Here is a 15,099-nt window from a genome sequence, read left to right on the forward strand (position 1 = left end):
GTTCTTTCCTGCTCAAGTTGTAGCTGACAACCTGATTGACCACATAAAAGATCAGTATCAAAAGATGGACATTTCAGTAATTATTCTCTATCCTACCAGAATAAATGAGGTCAGCACTTAGAGAGCACCTGTTGAGCCAGTTCTCAGCTGCAGTGGTAGCGAACTGAGGAAGCAGAGAAGTCTCTGACCAACCCTTCCTACCCCTGGGAATGGTGGGGAACCATGCAGGCTTCTAACTCCAGCACAACTTGCCAGAGGGTCAAAATAAGCTTTATTTGTTCCACTGGTATAGTATCACTGGGGTAAATCACATTCTTAACATGCCCCCATCGCATCCCAGCACACTGTGGAGCAGTTCATTATAAAAAATTGAAGCAAAGCTAGAATAACAAGCTGCTCACCCCAGAAGGAGACTCACTAGGGCAGTTCTAAGCATGACAGCAATATGCTAAAAAGAACTAAGCATGGGCCAAGGATACAGTCTACCATGCTGAAAGCACATTAGATAGCTGTCCAGGTGAAAGAAATGGTCCAAGTCTGCATCTACCTGCAGGCAGATTGGCCACAGGTGGCTTTAAAATCAGAGAAATGCCTGCTGCAAAGCAGGATGGCTTCAGTGGATCCCTGCCTTTATAAAATCATTAATTTATAAATTTAAAATCTGGGTACTGAGGGTTCCATGTCCTCTGTAGACATTAGAAAAAGATTAACCCATCCAAGTCAAATTTCACAGCTAAACAAGGCTGAATTGCCTGTGAAGCAATATAACTTGAGACAATAAGTTAAAGCTCAGGAAGGACTTGAAAATTTAATCCTCGTTTTCATATTTCAAGCTAAGATTTCCAGTCACCACAGACTCTTTTCCATCTGCAGATACGTCAAATCCGAGTATGATAATGCATGTAATGTCTGCATGGCTGCCTTGCATGTAATATGAGAGAGCAAGTTCAAATCATGTACAAACAAGAGAGGTATTCTGAGTTTCAGTCATAAACACCATCTTATCAGGCTCCAGAAGGGATGCAGTTAAGCCCCAAAGCTTTGTCTTGGCTTAAAGAAAGATTTTTTTTTGCTGTTAAGATTAGCAGATCAAGTCTCCCAGCTCAGACCCTGAAAGACTCCTTTGATACTTGACCTTACATATGGCACAAGACTGATTTAGGAATTAAAATTTAGGAATTAAAATTAGATACTTGCAGCAACAAGCAGAAAGCAAGGTAAGACAATAGTCAGAGAACTTAATGCAACAGCCAGCAAGCAACAGCATTATGATTGTCTTTGGGAGAAATGATAAGGCTGTCTTCTTCAGAAGTACAGGAGAGAGAGATTTAATCATTAAATTATTTACATTAGATTGCATCTTTTGCAGGGTTCTTAATAGGAAAGCTTCTTGCCATCAGTTTTTGACAAAACCTACAGGCTGGATGGAGGAAAAACTCTCACTGAATTTAGCAACCAGCAGTTTTGCTTCAGCTATTCTTTTAGTACCAAGCATATAAAAGATATAAACAAAATACTGGCCACTGCAGTCAGATGGAATTGTACTGAATATGGACAACAGGATTTGGTTCTTTCAGAATGACCCTGTGCCCAAACCCATTGCCAGTCAGCACCAGCTATATCAATTGAAGTCTTACCTCATTGCTCAGAAAAATAGATGCATTGTACTACAGGTAGTAAATCAATATCACACCACTATGATTTGGACAGCTTTGTTGGCTCTTTCTTGTAAATAATACATTATTTAACACAACAATACAAATTAAAAGATCTCAAAATAGTGTGAAAACACATATCAAACGACAATTATCAGGGTCCTGAAGTTTTCAGACTTTGTTTTTTTCTTCTGTATAATTTAGGAATAAGTCTTCAGCTGGTGTAGATATGATCAGTTTTCTTGAACTAGAGAATCAAGCCCTGTAGATTTACATCAGCAAAAGGCTTACAAGAAAAAGAAAGTCCAAGAAAGCAGGCTCTGCATTAGGAATAGATTCTGTTCTTTGAGTCTCAGGAAACACTTGCACAGCCCTTCCTGCCTCCCTCCATACTATGGCAGCTTCCTCAGAATCTGTAGCTCCTTATTGTGGATTGATTTACTGATCTAATGAAATACGCCCACTTCTCACGCCCACTGTCAGTGTTCCTCAGTAGGTGATAAAACTGGCCAAGAGGTCTGTCTGCTGCACCCAGAGCTGAGGATCTTTTTGCAAAGACTTTCTACACACTACTCTACTTCTTTCTGCACAGTGCCTTCTGCTGCCTTCCAGGCCACAAGTGACGGTGAAGGAGCGAGCGCAGGACTCACCTCACAGCCACTTCATTTGAGAACATGCTTCCATCTTCTCTTTTCATTTTGTTTCTTACTGGCTCTCAAAGCTACCACAAAAGAAAAAGGACATGCAAAGACCAATATATTGTAAGGACTAGGAATACAAGCAGTTTTGAATATTTAAATGTAAATTGCATTGTAAGGTATTTGAATTGTAGGCTCAAGCCTTGGTCTCTCTCGGCAACCCTCAGACGGCTGGGTGAACCTACCCCCTAAAGAGATTCCCTCAGACCAGGGGCATCTGTGAGTGCAGCAGCTCTACATTACCAACTATGACTTACTGTGGGAGTGACCCCAACATAATTGTCATAGCAGCATCCTTACTGGCAGATAGGCACAAGTCAGAACAACTAACACCACTGAAGGAGAAACATCAACCTAAAAGCCTTCCCTGCTTGCCCGTGTCAGTGCAGCTCAGGCAGTCAGGGAATCTGATCACACTGAACCTGGCTCACCTAAAAATCAATAAAAATATTACCAACTTTAGCAAAGCCCAGATTTCACACATAATGTCTTGTTTATACTCATGGCCCTAGAGGGCAGGAGGCTCTTCCTTCTGATCCGTGTCTCTCCAGTGAAATTTTCTTTTTTGGGGGCATACTGTTTGCTACCAAGAATAGATCTGTTGTGTCTCCTTGCAAACTCCTCAAACCCAGAAGGCAAAGCAGACAGAAGGGAAGTGGACTCTCTATTTCAGCTTGTCACTTTGTGCCTAAACACCAGGCCTGAAGAACAGCTTTGCTCTAGACCATCAGGCAGGCTGCTCAATCCCTTCAGCAACCAAAGGCAATAAAACAGAAGCCACTCTCCAGAGAAACTATAACAAAGTACAAAAGGCAGCTAAGCTCTGCTGCTCCACAGTAGTGACTTTATTCAGAGCTGAAAGAACCTTACAAAGATTTTATGTATTAAAAAGTATAAAATATAACACTGTTTAAAATCAACTGGGCAGTTTCAATTATATACAGTGAGCCCAACTCTTTCCTCAATGAGTTGTTAAATCCCAGAGACTTTAGGGAGGCTTTAGGGAATACTTTCAGAATTAGTTCCACTATCCTCCACTCCCTCTTCTGAGCCAGAGGTTAGTGCTGGGCGCTGAGGCTTCTAAGCAGCGAGGAAGTTTCACACCAAGAGCGAGCAGCCTTCAGACATGCATGGAAATAGCTCTTATTTTGATAGGTAAGTAACAAAAGACTGGTCAGTTCCCTTATGATTCCCTAATGAACCTATTCATGACCTTTTTTCTTTTTTTTAAACAAATTGCTTCACAACGAAGGAGCAGGAGCAGATGCTTTTGTTACACCCACAAGGACAGAGGGAACTTGAGAACTGCAAGATGCAGTAGGCTGTCACTTAGCTGAAAGACTGGGCATGTTTCTTGCCTGTTCTTACTTAAGGCTGACTATAACTTGAGTCCATGCCAGAATACCACCTTCAGATAACATGGCAGGTTTCAACTTTTCCAAGAGTCCAGTCCAAGGAAAAACAACTTTTGTCATAGAGAATTGGCCATCATGACACACGACTGAAGTGGACCACATTCGCTTTTCTTGCTCAGGTAAAACTTTCTCTAAGATCACTTCGTGATCTGACCACCTATTATTTTTCCTTTCTAGTCTTCTTTCATAACACATTGTGCCTTGAGGCCAGAAAAGGCAACACAGTTCATTGGACATTTTTTTCCATGATGATAGCTATAAAAATGAGGCACACCAAAGAGATATTAATGTGAATTATTTAATTATTTAATAATACTAACATTAGTTATATTTAACTACACATGTAGTTAAAAGCTCATGGCCCATTATTCCAATTTGGAAATTTTCATGCTGTAGTGGATGAATGTGCAGACTAAAACATTGGGATGAGAGGAGTCTGATGTAAAGTTGCATAATCCAGTTCATTCCCTCACTGGATTTGCAAAGTTTTTATGTTGTTCTGAGAAGGGGGGGGGTTGTTTTTGTTTTCTCGATAATCAGTAAAAAAGTCATTACTTAGCTTCCTATCTGGGAAAAGCCTAATATCATGGCAATGCCAGTTAATCCACCTTGAAGAATACTAACTGACAAGCAGTATCAAGCCTTGAGTACACCATACAATGAACATACGAGGCACAGTCATTGTGCAGACCTCCATGGGGTTATATCCTGAATAGAATGGTGATAACCAGCCTCCTCACAGCCTGTGACCTCAGGATGGAAGCTTGTGACAATACAATTTGACTCCTTTACATCACACATAAAACCACAGCAACACACAGCCATGTTACCTCTGAAGAAATGTCAGGTTTCTTCCCTCAGCATGCAGATACTCAAATATAGATGAATGTGCGTTGCTAATGAAATATTTATGCTTTCATGAGGAGTGCAGTGGAGAGAGTGACCTAGGAACCATCACTAAGTATCACAGTATGACAAATACTATCAACCACATGACAGTCTTCTAACACATTTGAAAGGCAGGTAGAGGCATGCAAGTGAAATAACTCCACTTAGGTATTCCTGTTTATTTTCTCTTAGCATGAGTCTGCAGGCTGCCTAGGAGTCTAAGGATTTATCTGTACCCTTTATTTATTAACAATGCCAGCTACAACCTCCTTACCTCCTGTACACTGCATGAAACCCTGTCAGAGAAAGGAGTGGGAGAGCCATCATGGCAAGACGTGCAGTATTTGCTTTTTCTTAGTCTAACCACATTGCTACGGCAGAGGTAGTGTATTGGTGACATCAGGGAACGATCACCTCAGCGTTTCTGAGCAAGCACAAGTTCATGTTGATTTTATCAGGTCAGTCAGCTGCCTTTGACATATATAACCCTGAGGTGTCAGAGGCGTATGTTATCCATGACAGGAATGTCAGGGCCTTCAATAACCATCATGCTGTCAAATCAGCAGCCTTTCTAATCAAAAGGCAAGCTGGGGAATTCACAGGTGATCTCTGGCAGGTAGGACCTTTTACCCTCAGCTGAAGCCTGTTTCACAGAACAAAAGCATGAAAAAATGGAAAAGTAACAAGGCATTAAAAGTATTAATTCACTTTTATGGAAAACTTAATTATGAGATACAGGAAACTAGGCAGCACTAGAGCTTTCTTCTCCACTTCCTACAAAAATTATCAGCAAGGAGTGGCTAGAATTGCAAATCAGTATGAGAAAAACATTTTTAGCATACTGAAATGTACACTAGACTTTCAAATTTATAATAACTTTTTCAGTCATTCTACCCTGTAACTTCAACTTCAGTAGTGCACGAAGCATATGTTTTGATGACTAATAACATTTCCTTACCAATTTTTAAATAACTAGCCCAGATACATCCAGCCATGTTTTTTCTATGTTGAATTTACCGTTCTAAGTATGCAGGAATCCAAATGAAATTGGCTTAGCCTTAATACAAAGCACTGGGATGACTAATCACTATGTAAAACCCAATTAAATAAGATTATAAGAATAAAGAAGCGTAAATTCCTTCTTACCAGATAACTTTATCCATCTACATAAGAAAATGAAGTCTGGCTTATTTATCCGAAAAAGTTAATATAGACTCCAGCCCTTGAAGACTTTTATGTGAGTAGCCCTTGCGCACTCAAGTAAGCCAAATGAATAAACCCAGCACTCAAGAGTGACTGAGTGAGGAGGCCATAGATAGTTTTCATGCTATCAGGCTGAATGCTCCAAAGGCAGCCATATTCGTACTACATTTCACTCTTCATATTGCTGCTCTGACAAACTACATCAGATGGAAAAATATATTTTACTGTAGTATTTTGACTGCTCCAGAATTATAACTGTATTACTAATATTATCCAGCTGCAAATTACCTCACTGGCTGCTAAAGCCATTTCAAAAATTTATGGAGTATTTAATTGGAAAATAGCATGTGAACCTTCAAATGCAATAAAAACAATGTTATGGCTAAAGGACATGAATGCTTGCTGAGGGCTGGGTAGCAATGGACTGGCTGTAGTCCTGGGGACATTGGTCATAAATAACTTCACTGAAGTTATTACGATTACAAATGTATGAGCCCAGGAGATCAGAATTAGGGCAAAATCTAGCTCTCTTTAAGAGTCACCCCCCCAAAAAAAATGTTATTTTTAAAATGTATCTGCTTAAATTATATCATTAAGAAATATCTACAAAATCCATGTTTCTTTACAGATCTTACATTTTAATTATTCTGTGTCATATTCGGGTAGCCTCACCTGTGATGAAACATAGTGAGCCACATTTACATAATTATTTTATAATGTATTGACTATTGGGGTTTGGTCTACACTTACAACTCAGGCAAAACTACCACTACCTTTAATGAACTGTGACCTATAAGCACTGGATCAGAACTAACAAGATACTCAAGCTTTCTTTTCTGATATAAAAAAGAAATTGAGCTCATAGAACTGGCAGCTTGACATTGTACAGATATGATCCCACCCCCACTGAATGCAAAGGTGAAAAATCCGTTCAAATCACTGGCAACAGGATCACATTTGTTAATCCTTACTAGAATAAAGTTCATGTAATGCTCCCCTCTTTTCTTTCTCTCAGATTTTGATCTGATTGCAGAAAAGTGTAGTTACAAAGAAGGCACTAACAAATCTGAAAACTGGCAGAGGAGAACAGCAAATAAGTTATTTGAATGAAAACATATTGTAGTATTTATCAGTAACTGACTAACAGATCTCTTAATACAAGCTTAAGCAAATCACCACATGTCCTTTTTGTCTTAAATGCACAGATTTTATTGCTAGCTTTGATATTCACCAGCATATTTGATCCATGTATTATTAGTGACTTTGAGGCACGATTCAACTAATTCAATTTGGGCTATTTTTGCTTTTCTAATGCTTGGCTTTAGAAAGTCCTCTCTTTCCCTTGCTAGGATTTGGGCTTCCAATTATAATTTGTTAAAGAAAGAAACAGCACTATAAACAATGATCAATCAAATCTCTAGTAATTTCAGCATTTTAATAATTTTTTGTGATGTTGAATCCACACTTCAAATACTCACTCTACAGAAGTGGAACATTTTAGCACCTCTGTTTCTTGCAGTAGTTTTCACACCTTCATGGTTAATCTATTTATAACTCTGTTTTCACACAGAGCAGGAAAAGTCAGTGAGAGAATCATTAAAATGTAATGAAATATAAGACAGATCCCCAGAAAATACTCCATTTTAACCCATTTTTTGTCATATATATAAAATAATTTTCAAATCACATTTTAGTGCAATATAGGCTTCAAAATAATTAATTTCTGTATTAGTCCCATGTGTTTTAAACCTGAAAAGAAAACTGAAACCATATCCTGACATTCTAAACTGTGATCAAATCTGTTTCCACACAACAAAAATGACTAAACTACAACATTTAAAACACGGACTCAACTTCATCAATACAGTTTGTTGAAATGCACTAAGTTACTGACCTGCCATCCACTACTGCAAACATTTGCTCTACAGATGCTGAGAATCCCACATATAAATAAAGAAGTAAAAACCTAACTGCACTGTTTCTTTCCATTGAGAAGACAGTCAGTCCCTCCACACCAAGCACATCTGTTCTTCTGGTCTAGCAGGGAGCCAGGCATCTGTATTCTCCCTGGCTACGTGACAGACAGCAGATCCAACCAATCAGAAGCAACATTTGCCAGTTCATCACTTCACTGGTTACCCACAGAAGAAATTCTTCATATGCTTAGTTTTATACTGACTGTGCACACCTACTAATGGCACATTCCAGTTTCCCCATGGATGGAAGATTACAAGTTTTGAGGAAATTGTATCAGGACGAGAGCTGTCTGTTAAGTAAGAAAAAAATTAGATAATATCTCAAAGCTCCAAAAACACAGTAGGGATATACTGAAAATCACTTCTTATTTATACTTGACCCTAACCTTAAAGGAAGGAAAAGGCTCTGTTTCAAAACAGACCTGAAATTTTCCCTTCTGCATGATAACCTGAGAATTACATGCATTTTAAAGAAGTCTCATAACACCTTCAGAGTTGTCGGAGTGGGGGGACGGGCCCAGAGTAACGACGGAGTCTCAATATGAGTATGGTCGTTCTCCCTTTATTAGAGCTTACACAAAGTATATATATCGACAAGCAATACGCATGCGCTAGCAATAGTTACATGATTGGTTACAGTTTCTGTCCACGTGCATAAAGCGGATATATGATTGGTGCAAGGTTGCTGTCCATGCTCCGTCGACATTTATGGAACCTAGTTCCGTCCAGACTTGTTTACCAGTTTTGTGAATACCTTCTTTTGTAGTGCTCAAGGTCGCTGCAAGGCTCGCTCGGCCACTGCAAGGCTCGCTCGCCTTGGCCTACATTCCTTCCCTTACCCTGAGAACGGGATTGCTCATCCCAATCAGATCATGCCCTCTCTCGCTTAACCATTCCTCCACACAGAGTAGTAGTATTATCCTCATTTTACAGATGTGAAAGTAGGCACAGGAACCTTAGAAGTCAAATATTCAAAAGTTGTTTCCTTTTTTCAGAGCTGATTCAGTTTGTGGGTGCCCAACTTCATGCTCAATTGCTTTTATACTTAACTCTACATAGGACAATAGTTGTTAAATATCCACTGAATTACAGCACCTTGGTTTTCAGATTGTCAGACTGACATCAAGGTCCATACATATCACTATGAATATGGCAGGTTGGTCCTGGGAACTCTGGTCATTCTGGGTTGCAGGCATGGATACCTCTTCTATAGACCCGTTGCCCTATTCAGCCTTCTCAAAACATACATCAGCTGTGTCTTACTTTATGGTGGCAAGGCACAAACTCTCTAAACCTCTCTGTCCAGAAATTCAAATCACACACTCGATTGAAGCCTCTGAAATCATAAGGCTGGCCCTGACTTGAATACTTTACATCATTCCCTACCTATCAGTCCTTGCCACCTTCTCAGGTTACCTCCTTTCTTCCTAGCTGGCCTCAAATGATCTTTCCAAGTCCCCTCTCCTTTTACTTCTTTCTGTTCCTGAACTCACCTTTTTGTCTTTCTTTCAATTTCCACAACCCTTCCCCCAGAATTCTTTGCCTTCCTTTTCTTCTCTGAATTAACACTATATTCTAGCTTGCAAAATGCTGCTACACTTCTGATTAGGTTTTCTCTTTCTTACCTCAAATTTTCTCCCTTTTTATCTGTAAGTGATCATGTTATAAATAGCAAAATCAAAGCAAATTCCAGGATCTCCTAGTTCAGTCCCCCAGGTCTCACTGTTTTCCCATATAGCTAATGACTAATTTCACCAGGAAGAAATTGGATCCTCCTTTCCTCTGCTCTCCATAGTCCATGAGCTAGTCCTTGAGGAAGGATTTGCTTTGCCTGTGCAACAATGTGGAGGGTAGACTAAAGCAAGCTGAACCCTATGACCTGCCATGCTTTCTCCCTATGTTGCTCACTAACTGCAGCCTGACCTCAAAGTGTCTGCACAGGACAGGGATATTGGCTGGTGGACCAGGTGCCACTTTAGCGATATTCAATCTGCGCACTTCCAGTCTAGCCACATGCACGAACAGAGCTAAGAACCTATGATCAGATTTGGAGGAAACTCCAATGCTGTAGCTGAAATAGGTTCTTAGTAAAGGACTTCGGTATGGACAGCTTACACTTTAAAGGAAGCTCAGATCAGTGCTTAGCTGAAACTTGTATCCATACTGTGCCCTTCTCCTCTTAAATATCCACACAGGAGACAGTCACAATCTGGTCCTGTGAACAGCTATGTGTACACATATGTACGCATATCTATGTCCATACACACCCAGACACACACACACTACTTTCTTGCTTGTCAGCAAAAAAAGTCAGGATACCTGCTGATGTGACCACATAAGTAAGCTCTACTTCACTGATTAAAAGCTCGTCTATTACATTCCAGATACGAGATTAAGATAGGAGCTTCAGCATCGCAACTATTAAAAAGGATTTACCATCTTAATTAATTTCTCTTTGTGTGATACAGAGAGTATGCACTAATCTTAAAATCTCTCAACAGCTTGTCTTCAATAGTACTGCTTCTGTCCAATTTAAGGAGGAATTTAGATACTTATGTGAGAATCCTCACTTGAAAAATGAGATGAGGGAGTGCAGTGATACACAAGTACTGGTTGAAAATAATCTCTAAAATTTCTGTGAAGCACAAGAAATTTATGATGTTAAATTTAGAATAATTACATCAGTAGAGAGACATGGCTCAGGTAAGAATTTTAAGCAGTCCTGAGAGGAGGCAGAAGGGCCACACACCTTTTTAAAATTATTAAGCCATCAGGTCACTAACGGGCCAAACTTTTCAGTACTCCTGATCTATAGTATATGTTAATTTGCTCAAAATAAGGTTTTTTTGCAGACAACCAAGAAAAAAGGTAATGCCAAACTGCTATCCTAGGCTAAACCAGGATAAATCAGTGAAAATATAATGACTTCCTCAGTACTATATACTACTATTATGTGTGCTGATAGTAATACATTAATCAGCAGACATAATCTGAAATACTGATAGAGACAAAGAGCATGAAGAAAAAGCCTTTCCTTACCTCTTGACACTTGCTGATAATATTAAGCATTTGATGTAGTTCTCAAAAATGTTCTTTTTATGAGCTTCAGGAATGAACAGATTTGCCTGATTACCTAAAGAGAAATGAGATCCACTGAAAGAAGTCATCCCAAATGTTTACTTCATTCTTGTAAAGAATAATGGGAAAATGACCAGCTCCACAACACTATTGAGTTTACAAAGAAAATTTCTTGGACAGAGCCTATATGAAGTAGTCTTACTTGACAAGATGTAATTTGAGAAGCTCTTGAGATTCAGTTGACCGATCACCACTTACATTTGCCTGTCTTACATTGAAATGAAACAGGCTAGCAAAGTCTGGTCATTCACTTACTATGCTTCAACTATATGCATGCTCAGTGAACAAAGTGCAAAAAGAGTTTGGGGTCATGGGCAAAGCCTAAATACTGTGCTATGGAACACATGGGGACACATTCTACTCCATAAATATATTTTATTAACTTCCTGAAGGACACAGTCAACAGGAATTTAACAATTTTGTTTACATCTTACAAGATGAGGTATGGTAGGCTGAAACTGGCTAATATTTCAAATAAGATTAAACAGCTGTTTTATCATTATCTTCTCCCTATCTGGCAATAAATTTTCACTAGTGATCACTCTTCATGCACAACTTAAGTCTTGTGATGATAAAGCATCTACTACTTGTTTGGGTTTTTTCCCCCTGAAGATAGTGGTAATTCAAACACTTCTACTGCAAAGTACACTACAGCCAGAGACAAGACACAGCAGGAAATTTTATTGTGCTTAAAACCCTGGGTTGTTTTTTTTTTTTCGAATCTATCTTGCACAAAGGTAGTTAAGCAGTCAGCAATTATCTTTGGTATAGGGACTTACAGTTTTATGAGGTTTGTGAAGCAAAAGACCATAGAAACTGACAGGTTAGTCAGTCACTATTCCTGGCTTCTCACACATCCCCGAATGTCGCGGTCCGCGGGAGTGACGGGAATGAATCATACGCATTCACAGAATGCAGGTTCAATTCCATCTTTATTCAGCAATTTGCCTATTTTATAAGTACAAGTATTCGGCGCTCTGGCCCTTGATTTGTGGTTCATACAGATTATGTCACAGGTAGCCAATCATTGCACCGATCACGCACACAGCGGTCATGCCTCGTACCTTGCTACTTGTTTGGCAAAGCTGTCTAGCCCTTAACCTTGGTTCCCACTGGCTTCTGCTAGTTTATCTGTACTTTCTCAGGATGTATCACTCCCAGCTGCACCAGTGTCCTTGGTAAACTACTTCAAAGCACATAGCAGCAGCTACAGTCTGAGGCCTAAGGCTTCAGCAAATTTAGCTACTTATGCTAAGCAAGTTGTGCTAAGCAACTAATCCTAAACAGTGTAGTTCCATACTCTATATTTCATATAGATTATTGTTCTGAAGTACCGCAAGGGCCCCAACACTTCCCCCTCTTCTTTCAAATAATAGATCAACCATTTTCTGTACCCGAGCTAGGATACATTGTAGTATACAAGGCCCACAAATCAATAGGAACATACCCACGATACCTATGGTAATCAGTTGTTTTAATCCTGCTGCCAACCAGGGCCCGATCCCCAGCCCCCGAAGCCACCCGTCAATCCCAAGGCCATTCTCCTGCTTCAGCTTATATAGCCCATTCTGAATGTTTCGTATACGCGCGTGGATTGATTGTGAATGGTCGGTAAGATTGAGACAACACATCCCCTCAAACTCGTCACACCCATGTCCATGAGCTAAGAGCAAGAAATCTATAGCGGCCCTATTTTGTAACACAGCGTGGTTTATGCTCAGTGCATCCTGAGACATCTCATCTAGTACTCGTGATGTAATAGTTAACTCATTTTTGGTCCAACAAGCCAATTGCTCTGCCAATTTCATCGCCTTAAGCCCAGCGGCTCCCGGCAGTAGCGTAGCAGTCGCCAGCTGCCGGAAGCCTGACCAAAATACGGGATCGCCAATGTCCTTGCACTCTAGCTCATGCACACTCCTTCTGCCCCGCCCGCGCTTCATCAAGACCAAGTTCTGCAGTTGGGTGAGATTGGGGTGGAACAGACTCAATCTCCCCAGGTAGCACAGGCCTCCACGCAGGATGCGTGGCACACCGTTCCAGGCCCTATCCCCGCATATCAGAAATATACCAGGCGGCAGTGCTTTCGCTGTTATGTGGCTTGTTGCGTTGCAGTTCGTATACACCTGGCCATGCACGTCACCGCTGCTTAAGGCGGAATTCAAGGTTACCCATTTTGATGACCGCTCTTCCACCAACCCCCCCAACACTCTTTTGTTCGTGCCCAGTCATTGCAGCACGCTCACAATCACAATCCCGTTCGTTCCGGGTGAGGCTGGTGCTTTGTTTTCGTCCTCTGTCAAGAGCTTCCAGTTCCTGCCGCTGGTCTTCAAGCGCAGGTAGTAGCTGACTCACGGGCTGTTTCCAGTGGGCAGTCGTCCGCAGGTCCAACGTTACTCTTCTTCAACCACGGTCGAACCCACTTCGCGGGTATCCACTCCGTACCAGTACCTGCAATGACACAAGCATACCCTCGGCCCCAAGTGAGTAATTCCACAGGCCCCTGCCATGAATGTGTTTGTGGTACCCATCGGGACACGAGCGTCTTAATAGGTCTCGTAGTCTGTGCATGGCGTGCCCCTGGGCTGATCAACTCCCCTTGGTCTATTTCAATGAGGTTGCGCCAATTTAACACATAACAGCTTTTTGCTACGATGTCATGGACGGGGAGAGATACCTCCCCCTCCTTTTTCAAAATAGCAAAAAGGCGTTTTAAATCCTGATGACGGCGCTCCACTATGGCCTGGCCAGTGGAATTATAGGGGACCCCCGTGGAATGTGTAATGTCCCAAGCTCTCATAAACTCAGCGCACGCGGCGCTCGTATAGGCAGGTCCATTGTCAGTTTTTATCTGAGCCGGCTTCCCCAGCGCGGCAAAGGCTTGCAGCCAATGCAGGCGGCAGGCAGTAAAGCGTGTGGAGGTTGCGGCAGTGGCCCAGGTCATTTTACTGAATGTATCGACTGATACATGGACAAAGCGCAGTCGCCCAAAGGCAGGGACTTCTGTGACATCGGTCTGCCATAACTGGCGAGGTTCTAACCCGCGTGGGTTTGTCCCTTTATCCTGCAGCGGGGGAATGTGTGCACAATCAGGGCACGCGGCCACTATGGCCCTGCTTTCTGCCCGGGATAAGTTGAACTCCTTTTGCAAAGATCTAGCTGACTGGTGAAAAAACGCATGAGATCGTTGTGCCAGCTGTAACCTAGTTTTTTCTTCACCGGCGGCTGAGACTTGGGCATCTATGCGCTGGTTGCCCTCCGCCAATATTCCCGGCAGTCCCGAATGACTACGGACGTGTGTGCACCAGAATGGCTGAACGCGAGAATTTAAATGGCCGCTTGCTTGTATCAACAACGCCTGAATCTTGGGGTTAGCGGTCTGCCCAATAAGAGCAGAGTGTAGTCGTTGTAACACACCCGCCACATATAGTGAATCAACTATAAGATTAAGAGGTTCTTCTGCAAAGTCCTTCAACGCGAGTACAGCTGCCATGAGTTCTAAAATTTGCACGGAGTGCTCGGGGGCACCTTGCATGATCTTTCGAGCCCATTCTCCTCGTACATTCACGTATTCGTATCCGTACTTCTTTGTTTTGCCGCTAGCGTCCGTAAAGACGGACTTCGCGTTGTGGATGGGGCCATCTGCCATTACCTTCCTTTCTTCAAGCATCAATTGCGTGTGCAGTAGTGGGTGCTTTGGATAATGATTGTCGAGGGGAACCCCACACGTCGCCAGGGCGAATGAAATGCTCTGTTGGGTCCATTCGGATACGAGATCCAAAGAAACCAGGGGCAGAATGATGCGTGAGGGCTCCTTTCCTGATATGATGCGGACGCGCTGTCTTGTTTTTAGTAACAGTTCTCCCACAGCATCTTTCCTGGGCATAATCACTGTGCGTGGCTGGACTGGCGAAAACACCCACTCCAGGATCGTGAGCTGATTTGTCTCGTTTGTTTGACCAATTATGCCAACCACCTCCTGTTGTTTATTGTAGCACACTATGTCAATGGGTTTCATGGGGTCATAGCGATAGGCTTGTACATTTCCAAGCTTCCTCTCTATGTTAGCCATGACTTCCTGCTCTGGAGGAGACAACGTTCTTGCTTCTCTGGGGTTCTTGCTATTCTT

At 41.6% G+C, this 15,099-nt stretch overlaps 1 long non-coding RNA gene across 1 annotated transcript; it reads right to left on the reverse strand.

Moving 5' to 3' along the window:
* Positions 1–7,857: 7,857 nt before the first annotated feature.
* LOC136995358 (uncharacterized) lies at positions 7,858–11,831 on the reverse strand. The gene is made up of 3 exons (XR_010886941.1): positions 11,753–11,831; positions 10,875–10,968; positions 7,858–8,125 (listed from the first exon to the last, which is right to left on the reverse strand). It is a non-coding gene; the product is annotated as an uncharacterized lncRNA (long non-coding RNA).
* Positions 11,832–15,099: the final 3,268 nt, after the last annotated feature.

The sequence above is a fragment of the Apteryx mantelli genome, chromosome Z, assembly GCF_036417845.1.
Source record: "Apteryx mantelli isolate bAptMan1 chromosome Z, bAptMan1.hap1, whole genome shotgun sequence".
NCBI classification, from domain to species: Eukaryota; Metazoa; Chordata; class Aves; order Apterygiformes; family Apterygidae; genus Apteryx; species Apteryx mantelli.